Source organism: Protopterus annectens, chromosome 9.part0 (genome assembly GCF_019279795.1).
Source record: "Protopterus annectens isolate FY-2018-M chromosome 9.part0, PAN1.0, whole genome shotgun sequence".
NCBI lineage: Eukaryota > Metazoa > Chordata > Ceratodontiformes > Protopteridae > Protopterus > Protopterus annectens.
Window position 1 is genome coordinate 23,150,578 of NC_056743.1, and position 21,484 is coordinate 23,172,061.

At 39.6% G+C, this 21,484-nt stretch overlaps 1 protein-coding gene across 1 annotated transcript in view; it reads right to left on the reverse strand.

Moving 5' to 3' along the window:
* The window catches only part of ZDHHC13 (zinc finger DHHC-type palmitoyltransferase 13), a 3,021,844-nt gene that overhangs the window by 1,830,324 nt on the left and 1,170,036 nt on the right, over window positions 1-21,484 (reverse strand). The gene's annotated exons all lie outside the window — the stretch shown is intronic.

Sequence of the window (21,484 nt, forward strand, 5' to 3'; positions counted from 1 at the left end):
GATACTCCACCATGGGTACAAATGTCAGGCTATCTCAATGATTGTCTTCCAGTATATATGACCAGACATCTCACACATCCAGTTAAACAGAATACTTATAAAACAACATATACACTTTTCAATTTTAATACAGAAATGTTCATTTCTATACTATCATCTCAACTGGAGCTTCCTAAAAATCCTCCCCTTAGACAATGCTATAATTGAATTCAATACATTTCTAAATATCCTAAATAGCCTTGCACCTCCTAGAAGGAAGAGACCGAAAACAAATAATGCACTTTGGCTATCTAAAAAGAGTAAAATGCTAATGCAGGATAGAGAAAATGCAAGGAAGGAAAGGCAAAAATTTAACACACATCAATAACTTGCCAACTTCAGAATTGCTCACAATTGTACTAAAAAGCAAATAACTGAAGATAAAAAACAATAATATAATAATTTTCAGAATAATACTAAACACAATCCTAAAAAAATTGGTCATCCATTAAACAAATCTTAGATTCTGGCCAAAAAGTCAAGCTAAACATCTGTCCCAATAACTCATCACTTGAAATGGCTAAACATTTCAACTCTCATTTTACAGAGAGTACAGCATCACTAAACCAAGGATTCCTCGGCATCTAATCCCAACACACTGCCTAATAGCCAAATATCACCACATCCACTGTCATCCTCAAACCTGTGCCTACATCCTATATAAAACTACTACTAAACAAACTTAAACCATGCTCTTCTTCAGCTGATGACCTGCTAAACAAGTACTAACAAATTGTAGCCAATAGCATTGCTTATCATGTTTTAATCCTTATAAATAGATCATCCAGGAATCCCATGTTCCTTCTCTCTGGAAAAAAAAGTCACACATTATCCCTCTGCACAAAGGAGGAAATTCAACAGACATTAATAACTTTAGATCTATAGCAATCTTATCTCCCCTTGTCAAAATACTTTAAAAATGTATTCAAAAACAATTGCTAGACTATCTCCTGCAGGAAGAACTCCTATCCCCTACACAACATGGCTTTTGTTCTTCCCATAGTACTAGCAATGACCTTCTAACCTATACAGATACTGTCAATAGAGCTAGAGATAATGGCAAACTAGTGTCTTCCTTATTCGTAATCTTGTATAAAGCCTTTGACACAGTTTGTTGCAGTGAACTTCTACTTCAAATGTCCTCAATAGGTCTCTCTCAGCCCACCCTTCCGTGGCTCAAAAGCTACCTGTCCAATAGGTATCAGTCAGTAAAATGGCACTCTACGCTCTCTCCTTACCTCCCAGTCACCACTGGTGTACCACAGTACTATATCTCTCCTTACCTCCCAGTCACCACTGGTGTACCACAGTACTATCTCTCCTTACCTCCCAGTCACCACTGGTGTACCACAGTACTATCTCTCCTTACCTCCCAGTCACCACTGGTGTACCACAGTACTATCTTCTAGGTCCCCTACTCTAACATTTTCACTAGCACTCTCTATACTTCCACACAACAGGCCAGCCTAATACAATACACAAATGATTCCACTCTCATTTGGACATCTGACAACATGGAACAACTTCAAGAAATTACTCAGGAAGCTTTAGCAAACAATGAAACATGGCTTCATAACTCAAAAGTCATGCTCAACAGAAAAAAGAACAAAATACTACTTAATCCCTCTCTCAAGAAAAAACAAAAACAAAATTTAAAGTCCTCCCTCTTCATAATACAACCATTGAAGCCACTTCTCATAGCAAACTACAAGTGGTGACAGCATGCATATACAAAATTACATAAGAAAAACTAATAAAAAACTAGGGATGCTTTACAGAACAAAAACCTTCTCACTAACACAAATAAAACTATACTTGTCACTACTTATCTCCTCCCCACTCTTCTTTATGGTGCTCCCATCTTTACTAACCTCCAGGCATGACAAGCTACACTTGTCACTACTTATCACCTCCCCACTCTTCTTTATGGTGCTCCCATCCTTGCTAACCTCCAGGCATGACAAGCTACACTTGGCACTACTTATCTCCTCCCCACTCTTCTTTATGGTGCTCCCATCTTTACTAACCTCCAGGCATGACAAGCTACACTTGGCATTACTTATCTCCTCCCCACTCTTCTTTATGGTGCTCCCATCTTTACTAACCTCCAGGCATGACAAGCTACACTTGGCACTACTTATCTCCTCCCCACTCTTCTTTATGGTGCTCCCATCCTTACTAACCTCCAGGCATGACAAGCTACACTTGGCACTACTTATCTCCTCCCCACTCTTCTTTATGGTGCTCCCATCTTTACTAACCTCCAGGCATGACAAGCTACACTTGGCACTACTTATCACCTCCCCACTCTTCTTTATGGCCCTCCCATCCTTACTAACCTCCAGGCATGACAAGCTACACTTGTCACTACTTATCACCTCCCCACTCTTCTTTATGGTGCTCCCATCTTTACTAACCTCCAGGCATGACAAGCTACACTTGGCACTACTTATCTCCTCCCCACTCTTCTTTATGGTGCTCCCATCTTTACTAACCTCCAGGCATGACAAGCTACACTTGGCATTACTTATCTCCTCCCCACTCTTCTTTATGGCCCTCCCATCTTTACTAACCTCCAGGCATGACAAGCTACACTTGGCACTACTTATCTCCTCCCCACTCTTCTTTATGGCCCTCCCATCTTTACTAACCTCCAGGCATAACAAGCTACACTTGTCACTACTTATCACCTCCCCACTCTTCTTTATGGTGCTCCCATCCTTGCTAACCTCCAGGCATGACAAGCTACACTTGGCACTACTTATCTCCTCCCCACTCTTCTTTATGGCCCATCTTTACTAACCTCCAGGCATGACAAGCTACACTTGGCACTACTTATCTCCTCCCCACTCTTCTTTATGGTGCTCCCATCTTTACTAACCTGTAGGCATCACAAAAATTAAAACTTGATCGATGCTATAATAAAGCTGCTAAATTTGCAGCACATACCCCTTTCAGACCCACCACATTATAGCACTTTTTTTGTGTTTGTGTCTTTCGGCTTTTCCCGGTTAGGGGTCGCCACAGCAGAACTCCGGTCCACTAATGATTGGCAGTTGATTTTTACGTACTGGCTTGCCAGGCCTGACACACAACCTTCAACAAAGGTATGCCCATCCACGCAGGTCTCCACGCAGAAGACGCTCTACCTGAGAATCGAACCGGACAGCGTCTTACTATGACATTATAGCACTGAAAAGCCGAAATTGGTTAGAACTGCCACATCAACTAACATAACTTCTTGCCACCTACAAAATTATCCAGGGGTCTATATTATAACATCGAAGTCTCAAAACTTTGATTATTACAACATCGAACTGGAAACCTTGAAGACTGACAACAGCGAAGCCGCAGAACATCAAATTCTTTCCCAGGGAAAGAATTTGCTTGGGCCTTTTCTGTGGCTTAGCTATTTCCTCCACTGTGGTGCGACCTCGGAGTTGGTATATTTAAGTAGGGGAGAGTGGGGGTCAGAGCTCCCCACGTTAGAAACAGTTTGTAGTGTTTGTGTGTTTCGTGTTATGTACTGGAACAGCGATTTTTTTCCCCAGGGAAAAAAATTGCTGTTCTCAGTCTTCGGGGTTTTCAGCTTTTGTGGTTTTGGGTTCGAAGTTATAACATTCAAAATTTTGAGACTATGATGTTATAATATAGACTCATTATCCAGTATCCATCTGCCTGTTCAGCACTAAAAAAACATTCTACACAACTATGTTCCCAATCGGTCTTTGTGATTTAGTGACCAAAACTTCCTATCTGTCTACAAACCTAGCAAATCTGCTGGGCATTGTCTGTACTCATACCGGATTGCTAAGGCCTGGAACCCTTTACCTGCATCCATCAGGACTATACCCCTCCCTCCCATCTTTCAAAACCACTCTGAAAGACTTCATAGATAAAATTTGGCTCTGTTCTTCTTCCTCAAACCAGGATAACCTATATCCCTAAATGTGAACAAGTACCTTCTCATTCCTTATATCTCCTTACTCTCCCTACTTCACTTACTTCCTACCTAATTCTCTACTCCGACTTCCGCAATAAAAATACCATAAGCCTGTTTTTCCCTCACTTCATATTGTAATTCCTATTTGCATTAGACTAACTTACTTTTAGTTTCTATACAAACTCTAAAATTTCTCTAAATATTAAAAGGTTGTCATATACCTTGTATCGATTCTTAACCAATGTTTTTATATGATGTCTAATTTGTTATAATTATTTAAACTGCAGATGTTTTTGTTTTATTTTTGAAGATTATAAAATTACAATTCTTAAATGTTTTGTAATAATTTGGAGCTTTTCTCGCTGGTTCACCACTGAAAAAGGGCTTCTACCCAGTCAGACTTTCCCTGTAATCAAATTTCAGTAGCTAAATAAATAAATAAATAAACTACACTATCCCTGTACCATAACATAGAGAAAAGAGCTCAGTCACTGCCTGAGATAACTATTCTGTACCCTGCTACATGTAGTGTGACAGAGCTCAGTCACTGCCTGTGATAAGTACACTATACCGTGCTACATGTAGTGTGACAGAGCTCAGTCACTGCTTGTGATATTACCTGCTACATGTAGTGTGACAGAGCTCAGTCACTAACTGTGATAACTATACTATACCCTGCTACATGTAGTGTGACAGAGCTCAGTCACTGCCTGTGATAAGTACACTATACCCTGCTACATGTAGTGTGACAGAGCTCAGTCACTGCTTGTCATATTACCTGCTACATGTAGTGTGACAGAGCTCAGTCACTAACTGTGATAACTATACTATACCCTGCTACATGTAGTGTGACAGAGCTCAGTCACTGCTTGTGATAAGTAAACTATACCTTGCTACATGTAGTGTGACAGAGCTCAGTCACTAACTGTGATAACTATACTATACCTTGCTACATGTAATGTGACAGAGCTCAGTCAATAACTGTGATAACTATACTATACCCTGCTACATGTAATGTGACAGAGCTCAGTCAATAACTGTGATAACTATACTATACCCTGCGACATGTAGTGTGACAGAGCTCAGTCACTGCCTGTGATAACTATACTATACCCTGCTACATGCAGTGTGACAGAGCTCAGTCACTGCCTTTGATAAGTATGCTATACCCTGCTACATCTGGTGTGACAGAGTTCAGTCATTGCCTGTGATAACTATATAATACCCTGCTACATGTAGTGTGACACAGCTCAGTCACTGCCTGTGATAAGTATACTATACCCTGCTACATGTAGTGTGACAGAGTTCAGTAACTAACTCTGATAACTATACTTTACTCTGCTACATGTAGTGTGACAGAGCTCAGTCATCAACTGTGATAACTATACTATAGGTTCATAGGTTGATAGGCTGATACTAGGCTATCTGCCCTAGGGCATTTATAAGCCTAGCCAGAGTGTGTTTGGCTTTCGCCACCCTTTTAGATTAGTTGACTGTGCCTCTGTAGAGTAGGTCACAGAAGATAGCCCTTTTAAGGTTAGTTTACTGTGCCTCTGTCTAGCAGGGACACAGAAGAGATCCCAGAGGTAAACTTATGATCTCCCATCCACTAGTCAAGATTTCTCTTGAAGAGGGTCAGTGAGGAGCTCTGCCTAACATGGATTGGGATTTTGTTCGAGTGAGGGGAGCCTCTGGGATATGAATCTGCCCCTCCAGCATGTCCTATTTATTTCTGTGCTGAGGTTTAAGTCCCTGGAGCGTGTCGATCTAAGGGATTTGGATTTCCTGAGGTAGAGCATGTCCATTAATTCCGGGTTGGACATGGCTTTATACGTCAGGCACAGATCGCCTCTGAGTAGGCGGTAAGCAACTGAGTAGAGCTGGAGTTTCTTTAGCCTAACTGCATAGGGCATTTGTTTGAGTCCCATGATCCTCTTTGGTGAGGTACTTTTGGGGTCTTTCCAGTTGCTGCAGGTGTCGGGTAAGCTACATCCCAAATGGGGCATTGTATTCAATTATGGGCCCGATGAGTGATGAGTAGAGGGGCACAATGACCTCTCTTGATCTAGATGTGAACCCTTTCGTGATAAGGTGGGCTATATAGAAGGTCTTTCTAACCACTTTGGCAACGTGATTGTCAAAGGAGAGATTACTATCTACTTGGGTCCCCAAATCCCTAATTGCTTCTTCTGTGCTTAATGGATTACCACCTATGTGGTAATTTGTGGGCACTTTGTTTTTCCCCAAAGGGGATGACTATGCACTTTATGGCATTTAGCTTTCGGCCATGGCTCTGGCACCAGTTATCAGTCTCTTTGAGACCCTTTTGGAGGATGCTTGTGTCAGTCGGAGAGTCAATTATGGCACCCAGTTTGCAGTCATCTGTGAACTTGGTCAGCCACAGTCCTCGTGTGTTAGCCTGTACCTGAGAGAAATATATACCGAACAAGAGAGGTCCCTGGACTGAGCCTTGTGGGACGCCACTTGTAACTGGTTTAGAGTCTGACATGGCGCCTGCAATTCTGACCATGTGGGTTCTATCCATGAGCCAGTTTCCAACCCATCTTGTGACACAGGGGTTGATATTTAAGCTGGTGAGCTTATTTATGATGCCTGAGTGGGGTACTGTGTCAAAGGCTTTTGCGAGGTCCAGGTAGGCTGTGTGGACTACCTTCCCTTCATCTATGGCCTTGGTGACTGTTTCAAAGAAGTCGACCAGGTTCAAGAGGCAAGATCTTCCCTTAACAAAGCAGAATTGGGTAGGATCCAGTGTCTGGAGGTTCCCATGTCTTTATTTATGAGTTCCATGATGATACGCTCCATAGCTTTGCAGACCAGGCTAGTCAGGCTTATAGGGCGATAGTTTCTGGGGTCCGTTGTGGCACCACCTTTGTGGAGCGGGACCACTGTTGCTGTACACCATTTCTTGGGTACATATCCTATAGTAAGGCTGAGATTGAACAGTGACTTTATGTGAGGGTTCAGTTCTTCTTGGAGCTTGTGTAAGACGCAGCCCGGGACACCGTCCGGTCCCACTGATGCTGTGTTTTTTGCTTTGGAGAGGGCAAGTCTCACCTGTGCATCTGTGATGTCAGGGAGGCTACACTCTGTCAGGACAGACATTTTCTCTTTTGGGGGGGAAGGGGGGGAGAAGTTTGCACTGAACCTGTCTGCCAGGATGTTGGCAATGTCTGTGGATTCAGTGTATGTTTTGTCATTTTGCACTAACTCAGAGCATATCTGGGAGTTGCCACCCCGGTTCCTGACATAACTAAAGAAGGCCTTGTGATCATCTTTAGTGTCTTGTGCAATTTTTCTTTCGAAGCTGGCCTTAGATGATTTTATGAGGGATCGTAGTTTCTTGCTAGTGCTGATCAGAGATGCCTTCCCTTTTTGGGATTTTGCTCTATGATGTATTAGCTTCCTCCTTGTGCTGTATAGCTTATTTATGGCCGGGGTCCACCAGACAGATCTCCTGCCTTTGGAGAAGTGAGTCTTGGTTTTATTTGGGCTAGCACGATCAATGCATTCCTGTAGGTGTCCATAGAATGAGTTTGTAAAGGATTATGCGGTTTGGGCCGTATTTTCCACTGGCCCGGGGGCTTTGAAGGATTCCACCTCGGTTTTGAGAAGTGTGAAGTTTGCTTTTGAGAAGTTCTTCACCATGGTTTCCTTGGCTGGGGGTGGGGATGGGATATGGATGTCCAGTGAGCTTAATTTATGGTCAGATCTTACCAATGAGGGGTATACCTCTGGTATGGAACATAGAGTCCTCATGTTGGTGATGATCAGGTCCAATACATTTTCCCCTCTTGTGGGAGTGGTGACCAGTTGTTCCATAGCATTTGAGTTTATAAATTCTAGGAACTGTTGGGTGAGGGTGTTGGGGCTTGAGTATCTCCCAGTCTATGTTTGGGTAGTTGAAGTCACCCAATATAATGGTGTTTGGATAGACCTTCATATTCTCCAGTGTTCTCAGGAAAGCCGAGTGGGGTTCCTGAGTTTGGGAGGGTGGTTTGTAGCAGGCTACAAACTGAAAGGCAGTTTTGCCCACTGTTAGTTGCACGTGGATAGTCTCTGATGCTTCGTGCAGTGCCACTAACCTAGAGGCCTGGAGGTGTGGGTATATTTGATGAATATGAATACTCCTCCTCCTTTTGTGGTTCGGTCTGAGTTTTGGGGCCGAAAAGCCTGCTATGAGGTATAACCTGGTAGTGCTGGAGTGCTCTCAGGAGCCTTGAACCAGGTTTCTGTTACTGCACAGACATCGATATTCTCCATACTTAGGAGAGCCTCGAGTGCGTGCATCTTGAGGTTTAGACTTCTGGCATTGAGCAGCATTACCCTTAGTTTATTTTTCCTTGTGTTGTCTATGCAGGTGGGTTTGTCTTTTGAGCCTTGCCTAAAAAAGGCACTATGGGGGTGGCAAGAGCCTTAGCCAGTATTTGAAAGCCCAGGGGTGACAGGTGCAAGCCGTCCCTAGCGAAACAACATGGCTTGTCGAGCATGTCATCCCAGGCTGACAGACACTGGATCCCCTTTGAATGTCACCAATACTTTAGCCAATTGTTAAAATTGATCATTTTGTCTTTATACTGTGGCATCATTCTTGGTGAGGGTAAGATGCTACTCAAGGTCAGGGTCATACCAGCCTGGGCTACATGTTCAGACAGCTTCTCTATGTCTCTTTTCATGTAGTCCAGGGAGGTACATTTCAAGTCATTCAAACCAGCATGGACAATGATGGAGTCATATTTGTACCTGCTTTGGAGTGACCTGAGTGCTTGTTATGTGCTATACCCTGCTACATGTAGTGTGACAGAGCTCAGTCAATGCCTGTGATAACTATACTATACCCTGCTACATGTAGTGTGACAGAGCTCAGTCACTGCCTGTGATAACTATACTATACCCTGCTACATGTAGTGTGACACAGCTCAGTCACTGCCTGTGATACCTATACTATACCCTGCTACATGTAGTGTGACAGAGCTCAGTCACTGCCTGTGATATGTACACTATAACCTGCTACATGTAGTGTGACAGAGTTCAGTCACTAATTGTAATAACTATACTATACCCTGCTACATATAGTGTGACACAGCTCAGTCACTGCCTGTGATAAGTATACTATACCCTGCTACATGTAGTGTGACACAGCTCAGTCACTGCCTGTGATAACTATACTACACCCTGCTACATGCAGTGTGACAGAGCTCAGTCACTGCCTGTGATAACTATACTATACCCTGCTACATGTAGTGTGACAGAGCTCAGTCACTGCCTGTGATAAGTACACTATACCCTGCTACATGTAGTGTGACAGAGCTCAGTCACTGCCTGTGATAAGTACACTATACCCTGTTACATGTAATGTGACACAGCTCAGTCACTGCCTGTGATAACTGTACTATACTCTGCTACCATGTAGTGTGACAGAACGCAGTCACTGCCTGTGATAACTATACTACACCTTGCTACATGTAGTGTGACACAGCTCAGTCACTGCCTGTGATAACTATACTACACCCTGCTACATGTAGTGTGACACAGCTGTCACCGACTGTGATAACTATACTACACCCTGCTACATGTAGTGTGACACAGCTCAGTCACTGCCTGCGATAACTATACTACACCCTGCTAAATATAGTGTGACAAAACTCAGTCACTGCCTGCGATAACTATTCTCGTGTAGAGTATCTCCACTCAAAGTGTAGGTGAAGGCAACCTTGGGTTCACCAGATATGGAAAGAAAAGGGACACAGCAGAAGACATACGGACCTGAGAGACTGTTACTTCTGATTCTGTCCTTATAGGGGTTTCTGGATCCAGCCCAATCGATACCATTGAATCTGAAGAACAGTTTTTGGACTTTTCTAATTCTCCCTTATCTGTTGTTTCTTACTCACTCTTTTCTTTTGGTTTGTCCTGCTTCTTAGCAGCAGTGAAGGAAGCATATCCAGTTGAAACTGAAGCCCCTGTCAACGAAGGGAGTAGGAGACCCTTGAAGACCTTGATGAGTGGATGGGTAACAGAAAGTTCACACCGGGGATCACACCAACAGCACTACTAGATAGGGGCCAAGGGTACTAGCTGCTAGTACAAGGGTCTAGGGAACTACTAAAGGGGCGGTGAATACCGCACAATGTGGCTGGGCTAATATATGCCTTCGGGCAGATAGCCCAGTACCAACCTATGAACCTATGACTATGAGCTTCTCTTTCTGAGTCTGAAGTGTCCTGGAACTGAAATAATCACAGGCTTGACACATTATCATGATGGATAGTGTCCAAACAGTGCACACACACATAATGAATGGGGATCCTTAGGAGAAAGTTTGTGCCCACATTCAGTACACTTTTTGAAACCCTGGCTATCAAACATGATTAATGTTAGTTAAGGTAACAAATATAACCAACCACTAGAAAAAATGCACACTAGAACTGCAAAACACCCTATAAAGAGTTGCCACTATTTATTTTAAGAAAGCTCACTCAATGCTAACAACTAACAACTATAAACTACACACTAAGATTTAAATCCTACTCAACTATACTAGTAACTATTACTACCCTAATAATTACATAGCCCTATGCAAATCACTAATCCTACAAATCTACATACAACACAATTATAGTAACTATTACTACCCTAATAATTACATCGCCCTATGTAAATCACTAATCCTACAAATCTACATACAACACAATTATAGTAACTATTACTACCTTAATACTTACATAGCCCTATGCAAATCACTAATCCTACAAATCTACATACAACACAATTACAGTAACTATTACTACACTAATAATTACATAGCCCTATGCAAATCACTAATCCTACAAATCTACATACAACACAATTATAGTAACTATTACTACACTAATAATTACATAGCCCTATGTAAATCACTACTCCTACAAATCTACATACGACACAATTATAGTAACTATTACTACCTTAACAATTACATAGCCCTATGCAAATCACTAATCCTACAAATCTACATACAACACAATTATAGTAACTATTACTACCCTAATAATTACATAGCCCTATGTAAATCACTAATCCTACAAATCTACATACGACACAATTATAGTAACTATTACTACCCTAATAATTACATAGCCCTATGCAAATCACTAATCCTACAAATCTACATACAACACAATTATAGTAACTATTACTACCCTAATAATTACATAGCCCTATGTAAATCACTAATCCTACAAATCTACATACAACACAATTATAGTAACTATTACTACCCTAATAATTACATAGCCCTATGCAAATCACTAATCCTACAAATCTACATACAACACAATTATAGTAACTATTACTACCCTAATAATTACATAGCCCTATGTAAATCACTAATCCTACAAATATACAATAAACACAATTATAGTAACTATTACTACCCTAATAATTACATAGTCCTATGTAAATCACTAATCCTACAAATCTACATACAACACAATTATCGTAACTATTACTACCCTAATAATTACATAGCCCTATGCAAATCACTAATCCTACAAATCTACATACAACACAATTATAGTAACTATTACTACCCTAATAATTACATAGCCCTATGCAAATAACTAATCCTACAAATCTACATACAACACAATTATAGTAACTATTACTACCCTAATAATTACATAGCCCTATGTAAATCACTAATCCTACAAATCTACATACAACACAATTATAGTAACTATTACTACCTTAATAATTACATAGCCCTATGCAAATCACTAATCCTACAAATCTACATACAACACAATTATAGTAACTATTACTACCCTAATAATTACATAGCCCTATGCAAATCACTAATTCTACAAATCTACATACAATACAATTATAGTAACTATTACTACCCTAATAATTACATAGCCCTATGTAAATCACTAATCCTACAAATCTACATACAACACAATTATATAACTATTACTACCCTAATAATTACATAGCCCTAGTAAATCACTAATCCTACAAATCTACATACAACACAATTATAGTAACTATTACTACCCTAATAATTACATAGCCCTATGCAAATCACTAATCCAACAAATCTACATACAACACAATTATTAATAAATATCTTATTTTGTAAACTGGCACAGTGGATAGCATTGTTGTCTCACAGCAAGAGATTCCCTGGTTTGATTTGTGGATGGGGTGGCTTCTGTACAGAGTCTGTATGTCCACCCTGTGTTCACGTGGGTTTCCTCGCACATTCCAAAAACATACAGTAGGTAGACTGGACATTCTAAATTGACCATGGGTGTGTGTGTGGTGTGGAAAAACAGCCATGGCAGGGCTAGCCACCCAGAAGTGTGAATCTTGGATCTAGATAATTGTCACTGTTGAAGTGACACGCCAACCCTGTATGCAAAAATAGGAAAAGGGACTGTGGATGGATTTTGTAAACAATAGAAAGACAAGTCTTTCTGTAGGGTTATAGCCCAAAGGATATAAACTTTTTACTGAGACCTCATGGAATTCATCTGAAATCTTCAGCAGGCAAACAAGATCCTTGAGGTGCTAAGGTGAAGTGGAGAAAATTATAGGTAGGGGAGGAGCGAGAGTCCTGAATCCAACAAGCTTCAAAATTGGTGCTGAGGTTAGATCTGGTTGGATTCAACAACCCATTGTTGAATTGGATGAAAACAGACAACACTGGTTCAGAATTGTACACATCGTGCTCATGTAAGCATTCTTAATATACAAGAAAAAAACCTGAAAAGAAATTACAGTCTCATAAAATTGCTTTTTTTTTGCTAGAGGAAAAAGTATTTTACAAAAAAAATACAAAGTTTCCTCAGAAAATAAAGAAGTTGAAGGTTTCCCCAGCAGGGAACATATCTAGGCAGTCTTGAAAGGATCACTAGCCCACCATCAGAATCATGAAGCTTGTAGAAAAAGTGCACTATGACAGCAAGAAAGTTGTGTGGCTTTTGGTGCTTTGTCTTTTACATGTGCTCTGCTCCAGCTACTATGAGAGCATGTTCAAAGTGCTTTAAAAAGCTGGCCAGCTGGTTATATTCTTGGGCTGGAAAGAACCCTAAATGCTTAGGCTACTACAACAGTGATATAATGTTGAATATAGGGAGAGATGAAAAGTCAGCAAGCAAACCAGAGTAGTAATGCTGAAATTGAATTCATCCTCATGTCTTGGTGAGTACCTTCACGAGGTGGACCCTGTTTTTACAAAATCTCACCAAGGCGACACTGATATACAGACTGTATTTATATAGCATATATCACGGACAGAAGCATGTTAAAAACTAAAAAGATAGCTGGGTGCACAAGACCCAGGATAAAAATGTGCCCAATCCTGGTAGGCGCACTGGTGCCAGGACTGGAAAAGATGACAGTGTAGAATCCTCAAAATACAGAAACATTCCTACAATGGGGCCAGGCCCAAGGGGAGGATAGCCCACCTGTTGTAGAAGGCAGTAGCTGTCCACAAAAATCACAAAAACTGATAGGCCAAAGAACAGCCATAAAGACAATAAAGTGGACTATTGAGGATAAGAAAGAAATTATGTATTGTTACTATTATGCAAAAGCCCAGAATTTCCAGACACAAGTTATACAAAACAATTAAGAGAGAAATTAGAGGAAAGAAAAATACTTCCGCAAGAAAAACTGTCAGAAGCTTCAAATGATGATACAATAGATTTGTGAAAAACAGTATACAGATCAAAAAACCTTGACCTCTTTGGAAAAAGAAGCATCTGAGGAAGTGCAAAAATATAAACAACAAAAGCAACAGATATTTGAAAAGTATAAAAAGAAATATGGACATGAGAAAGAAAGAGAGATTTGATAAGGTGCAATATTTATGCAAAGGAAAAAGCCAAATGAATCAATGTGAAGAAGAAAAAGCCCCAAAGATATGCGAAGAAAAAGATAAGAATAAGGCATCCAAATATGGAAAATTACACAATAAAAAAAAGAACACCACAAAGATGGAAAAGAAGATTAATAAATCAGAAGTTAAAAAAATAGAAGCTGACGTTATGGAGTACCTGCAAACTGAAGGATTTGGTATAGAAGGCCTAGCACAGGTTACATCAAACCAGGATGGAGTCCACCAAGTAGGGAGAAACAGGAAGACTGGGAAACATCTGAAGAAGAAATATGGACATGGGAAAGAAAGAGAGATTTAATATGGTGTAATATTTATGCAAAGGAGAAAGCAAAGTTAACCAATACAAAAAGAGCAGTACCAAAAATATTTGTAGAGAAATAAAGGCAAAGGAATCCAGACATGGACAACATTATAATACAAAAAATAAGAGGACTGAGAATAAGTAGAAAAGGAGATTAGTAACAGAGAAGTTAAAGAAATAGAAACTGAGGTCATGGAGTACCTGCAAAGAGAAGGATTCAGTGTAGAAAATTTAATTCAGAAGGCACCACAACAGGATAGAGTAATGGATATCCAAATTAAAGGGAAACCAGTGGAACAGGAAATATTGGTCAGGTGCCATATGAAGATAATTGGGAGCCTTCCACAGGAAACCAGTGTAAACGTTCACTTGAAGCTAGACAGCAAGGGAAGGAACAAGAAATTGTGGAAACTGATGCAGTCAATGTTGAGGAATGATAGACCAGTGAGTTCTCATATGATAGAGCAACGGATGGCACGAGATGAAGTTGAAGGGAATGTGCCACAGGAAGATGCTACAGAATCTTCTATAGAATGCCTGTAGGAATTGGAAAACAAGGCATGTGCCCTCAGTATGGAAGAAAATGAGTTAAGAGAAGAGTTGCCTGATTTAACAGACACAGATATATCAAGCTCAATGAAAGAAATAGACTGCAGAAGGTTAATAAAACACAAAAAGTCAGACATTTCATAAAACAAATGAACACAGTAATTAGGACTGTTCATAGAGACCCATGTGATATAACGGGTCTACTTCATTTGTCCTAACTTCCGACTGACTGACACCCATTTGCCAGGGACCATTTGACCGACACTTCATTTGGCCAACACTTCATTTGACTGACAAGTATTATTGGCAAGAAAATGGGATATGCCCCCTTCCCCACTGTAGTGCGACCCTGGAGTTAGAATATATAGTTAGGGGGGTGTGGGGGTGAATCCCCCCACTTACTTTTGTTTTACTATGCAATATTAAAGCAAAACTAAAGAATATAATATGAAATGGAGTTGGGGGGGCTTCACCCCCCATTGTGGGGGGCTGTGCCCCCCACCCCCCCAACTATATTGTCTAACTCCAGGGTCACACTACAGTGGGGAAGTAGGCATATCCCATTTTCTTGCCAATAATACTTGTCGGTCAAATGAAGTGTTGGTCAAATTAAATTTCGGTCATTTGGTCTCGGGCAAATGGGTGTCGGTCAATCGGAAGTTAGAGCAAATGAAGTAGATCTGATATAACATATATTACTGTGCAGCTAAATTAATAACTGATAAAGTTCTACCAAAAGAACACAGGGTAGTAAGAGAAAGGAAGGGGAGAAATCTAATACCATTATGGAAGTATCGAATAGAGAAAACTATAAAGCAGTTAAGACAAGAAGTATCACTGTTAGAAGATTACAGAAGAGGGAATAGAACAACAAAAATACTAAGAAAAACAGATGTGATAAAAGCAATGAGCAGTAATAGAACAGACCAGTATCTATCACGCACTACTACAAATAACAAACTAAAAATTTCAGTACAGGCGGAAAAACTTAGAAAATATAAAAATAAATATAAAGGAAAAGTACAAAACAAGCAATTTATTGATGATCCAAAAATGTTTTATAGAGAACTGGGAAATGAGGTAAAAGGAATTGAAACACAGCCAAAAAAAGAAGAAATAGATGCATTTTGGAGAAGTATCTATGAAGATCCTGTGGAACATAAAGATGCTAAATGGATAGAAAACGTTAAAGAAAGCATAAGAGGTTCAAAGATACAGGATATGAAATGGGATGATGCAACAGCCAGAGAGATTGAAACAAAGTTAAGAAAAGCCTCTAATTGGAAAACACCAGGCCCAGATGCAGTACCTAACTTTTGGCTGAAACTATTTATATGCACACACCCTGAACAGACACCAAACTGGTTAACAACAGGAAAAACAATGCTCCTACTTAAGAGTGAACCTGCAAACTACCCTAAAAATTATAGACCAATAACTTGCCTTCCTACGACATATAAACTATACACGGGAATTGATGATGACAGAGTTTGTAGCCATTTAGAAGAAAACTCAATTATGGCAGTATAACAAAAAGGCAGTAAAAGAAAGTCATATGGAACAAAGAATCATTTGTTGTTAAAGTTATAGTGCAGAACTGTAAAAAGGGGGAAGACTAAGTATGGCATGGATTGACTACAAAAAAGCATTTGATAGTATGGATAAAAGACTGCTTAAAAATGTATAAGATACACCCTACAATGATCGATTACATTACAGTGACCATGAAACACTGGCAGACCACTTTGCAATTAAGCCATGATAAAGGACAAATTATTATCTCAGGGATAAAATTCAAAGGGGGATATTCCAGGGTGACTCTCTGTCACTGCTGCTATTCTGCCTTGCCGTTAACCCATTAAGCTACTAACATAGCAGCTTAGGCCATGGCTATAATTTGGCTCCAAGAAAACAACAAGTTTAAAGACTTCTCATCTTCTCTTTGTCGATGATTTAAAACTGTATAGCTGATCAAATGAGGAGCTGAAAGCACAACTGCAAGCTGTCAAAACTTTTTCAGATGATATAAGAATGCCATTTGGTCTTGATAAAAGTGCAAAAGCAACCTTTAAAGAAGGAAAACTGCAACGTCGGGAATAAAACTTAATAAGGAATATTTCAGAAGACTTAAATTAATCCTGAAAACAGCATTGACATCTAGGAACAAAATTAAAGCTAAAAACCAGTTTGGTCTTTCTGTCCTAACTTACAGTTTTGGAGTGATGGACTGGCCCCAAAACGTGTTGGACAGATTAGATAGGAAAACGAAAAGGATGCTTCATGCTCACCACCTGATTTATAAAAATCAGTGCATACCAAGATTATATATTCTCAATTCTGAAGGCGGGATGGGCCTCCTTGAAATTGATTATATCTGAAATAGTGGGACTCCACACATCTGCTGACCTCACAAGACCCAAACTTAGTGAAAGTTTTGAAACATGGGGATACTAAATCTAAGATAACATCTCTGCTTAATTTAGCAGAAGCATATCGGCGTCAAGCAGGAATGGAAATTAAACCAGAAGTGGATAAAAATCAGGCAGCAAGTGAATGTGCCAAAAAATAAGAGAAAGAATATAAGGTGAAGGACCAGATGAGAAGGCAAGAAATGTGGAAAAAGCATAAATATAGTTGCAAGTATAGAAAACGTCTGGAAGAACCTCATGTTGATCAGGAACGAATGCAGGAATGGTTATGGAGGGGTGAATTCAAACCAAGACATGATAGTGGGTTACGTACAAATTGGTTAACAAAGTACACTGAACATGTGGAAGAAACAAGACAAATGTAGGTTTTGTAAAACTGAATTGGAAACAGTTGCACACCTTGATGCAGGCTGCAACATACTAATGTCAGAAGGACTGTATACTGAAAGGCATAATAATGTGGCAAGATTGTTGCACTGGGGATTGTGCAAACATTATGGTATTGAAGTGGCTGAAAAACACTGGAAACCAGAGCCACAAACATCACAGAAAATTATGAAGCTTATATCACATGGGACCACCCATCACCAACAGTTCAAAAGATAGATACTAGAAAACTGGATATAGTGGTTCAAGAAAAAAAGGCAAGAGTAGCATTGATCATTGAAATCGCCACACCCAGTGACTACAGTGTCTTGCATACAGACAGACAGACACAAAGTCATAAAATATCAGGATCTGCAAGCAGAAAAGAGAGCAATGTGGAAGAAAGATACCCAGACAGTTCCAATAGTAGTAGGAGCAACAGGTCTTATAAAAAAGAATCTACAGTCATATTTAGATACGTTACCAATCCATGTAACTCCATACGAATTACAGGAGGAGTCATTACTGGGCACATTGCAGGTACTCCGAAGAGCACTTTTGGCTGACATCACAGATTGAAACAATACTAATTTCATGAACTTTAATCATACTTTGACTTAGGAATGGAGTCCATTCCCGTCATGGTATTAGAAACCCAGAAGACTTGGAGAAATTAAAAAGATTGAATATCATTATATTATACTTAACCATAAGCTCTACTAACACTGGTGCCAGGCTTTATTTTTTCCTCTGGACATGACCTATATACAATGGTTCTTGGTAATTATAGCTATTTAACTGCAGTTAACTGACTAGAAGAATTGATTTTTACCCATTTCAGCCACAGCACGCAACAAAGGCACATAAATTAACAGATATGCATATACATAGCAGATATTTACATGCAATTTTGATTTAACATGTAGAACAATTAAATGAGAAAATCTTAAAGAAATAAATGAGTTCTAAGCAGATGGATTTAAGTAAAGACTAATAAGTAACCAGTACTGGGCTATGACTTGGAGACTGCGAAACAAAAATAAAGTACAGAAAGGGCTATCAAATTATTTTCATTTGTTTTTCCTTCTCAGCCTCTAGATTATTCTTAAAGAATTATAGTCAGGATGGTTTCTAATAAATTAGGAAGAGAGGCCACATAGCAGGAACAGTTCATTTATTTTGCTTTGCTTTTGTTTGCTGGGAAAGATCCTTTTTCAGTGGAAGCCCAGAGGAAAAAGCTCCACAGTAATAAAAACATTCAATGACAGTGATGAGAAGCAGTCCAAGCTCTGCAGTGCATTCCAAATGAGGAATACAGTAGCACTACATACAGTAGTTATTAATATTTACAGTATAAATAAATGGGAAAAGCAACTTTATAGTAATCGCCAAGCCAAATGGTAAAAAGTGACAAAGACAAACCATTCAGTAAAAACTGCCAGAAAAAAACTATCCAAGCTACACTTTTTCACTGTGTGATGTCTTAAATCTCCAGTAATGTAGGCCTTTTGGATATATGCAAATGACCCCTAATAATACAAGGTGTGAAAAGGGAAAGTTATGTCAATAAGCAGGAAGAGTTGTAGAAGGGGAGATAAGTGTTAAATAAGAATGCCCATGAGACTTCACTAAGTGGGGTGTATATTAGTGTGCAAGATGAGAACAGAGAAATATTGTACACTAGAAATTTGCAGATGAGAGAGAAGATAGTCTTGTGAGAGAGAATACTTAATGTGCGAGTCTTGTGAGTGAGAATACTGAATGTGTGAGTCTTGTGAGTGAGAATACTGAGTGTTTCAGCCTTGTGAGAGAGTACCAACTGTGTGAGTCTTCTGAGAGAGAGTATTGACTGTGTGAGCCTTGTGAGAGAGATTACTGAGTGTGTGAGTCTTGAGAGAGAATACTGAGTGTTTGAGCCTTGTGACAGAGAATACTGAATGTGTCAGTTGTAGAATATGAATGTTGGAGGAACAGCAGAAGAAGCATGTAGGTGGAGGGCCAGTTAGAGTGAGGACTGGGTGGAACTGTATTTGTAGTTTGACAGAAAGATAATGTATTATCCTGTGAAAGAGGAAGAAATTATAGGTAAAGAAAAATGTTTACCAGTCAGCAAAGTATTTAAGGGTAAATGGATGCACAACTGATACAATGAATTTAGGGACTGGAGGTAAGAGAGGAAGGCCTCATGAGTTAGCCTAGTGTTGAGGGGCACATACACAGACAGGAATTTAGTTTGAATAGGAAGAGTTCCTACAGCTTCTTCCACAGCTGTAGTCTTGGATATTAGTGCTTGCCCTGGGCTTATCTCCTGTTTATATACTTGTTACTTTCTGTTTTACAAACATAACTACATTTTCTGCATTCTGCTTACTATTGTATGAAACTTCATACTATATTATGTTTTCAATTTAATGATCATTTTCTAGTATGTTGTGTCAACATACATATTGTAATTATAGTTATAACTCTGTGATGTGATTACTTTTGTTACTTGTACTTTCTGGAGGTTTTGTTCTCAGGCCTCTGCTGAAAAAGGGCTGCTGCCCAGTCAGACTAACTCAGACAACAAATGTCAAATAAATAAATAAAAGAGCAAATTGGTTTACGGCTCGGACTTTATTCCTAGATTTTGTTGTTCTTTTTGCTGTTCCCATTAGGGGTTGCCACAGCAGATAATCTGTTTCTGTTTCTTCCTGTCCTCTGCATCTTGCTCTGTCACACCAACCACCTGCATGTCCTGCCTCACCACATCCATAAACCTTATATTAGGCCTTCCTCTTTTCCTCTTACCTGGCAGCTCCATCCTTAGCATCCTTTTCCCAATATACCCAGCATCCCTCCTCAGCACATTTCCAAACCAACACAATCTCTCCTCTCTGGCTTTGTCTCCAAACCGTCCAATCTGAGCTGACCCTATAATATATGGATCTATATCATTACCTGAAAATGGAATAACGCTGAACACCTTTTCATCGGCAAATATATGTCAACGCCCAGATAACCAAACGTCTAGATCACAAATTTCTTTCCCAGGGAAAGAAATCGGTAGGCCAACTGAACACAACACACCAGTACAAACATTACAAGGTGGGGGGGTTCACCCCCCCACCCCCCTAACTAAATATACTAACTCCCAGATTGCACTACAGTGGAGGAAAAGGGCAAATCCACAGTGACAGCCAACCATTTTTTTCCCTAGGAAAAAAACTTTGTGATCTGGCTGTTCGGTTAACTGGGATTCGACATATATGTGTCAATGAATAGGTGTTCAGCATTATGTCATTTCTAGGTCGTGATATAGACCCTAATATACTGATTCCTAATTCTGTCCATCCTTGTCACATCCAATGCAAATCTTAACATCTTCAATTCTGCCACCTCCAGCTCTGAGTCCATTCTTTTTTTGTCAATGTCACTGTCTCCAACTCATATAACATAGCTGGTCTCACTACCATCTTGTAAACCTTCCCTTTCACTCTTACTATTGAATTATAAAACGGGAAGAACTGGTGAAAAACAAAACAGCGTTTACGAGGCAGGATCCACAAAGTTAAAATTAACGCACTTTATTACAGAAGCTTCATCAGAATACAGGAAAAAAGTGCCAAAAATTCCCAAGTTTTAAAGCCCATACAGGCAACATGATGTCACTTCCTTGGAAAACCACACCTTAACTTGTTAAAGTGGGAATATAAAAATACAAGTTAACAAGAATATATATTAAAAATGCAAGTTAACAAGTGTGTATATTAAAAGGTGTGTGTAAACGCAATCAAACATACAAAACCAGCATATCTGACACAGTTAAAAAATATATATAATATATAATATAATGAACGAGTCGACCCTAAGGTAAACCCCCACAAGTAAGAAACAGGTTCTATTTAAAAAGAATACAGTATGAAACACAAGGCAAACCGAACCTTAAAGTTACTGACTTAATGTTTGATTGC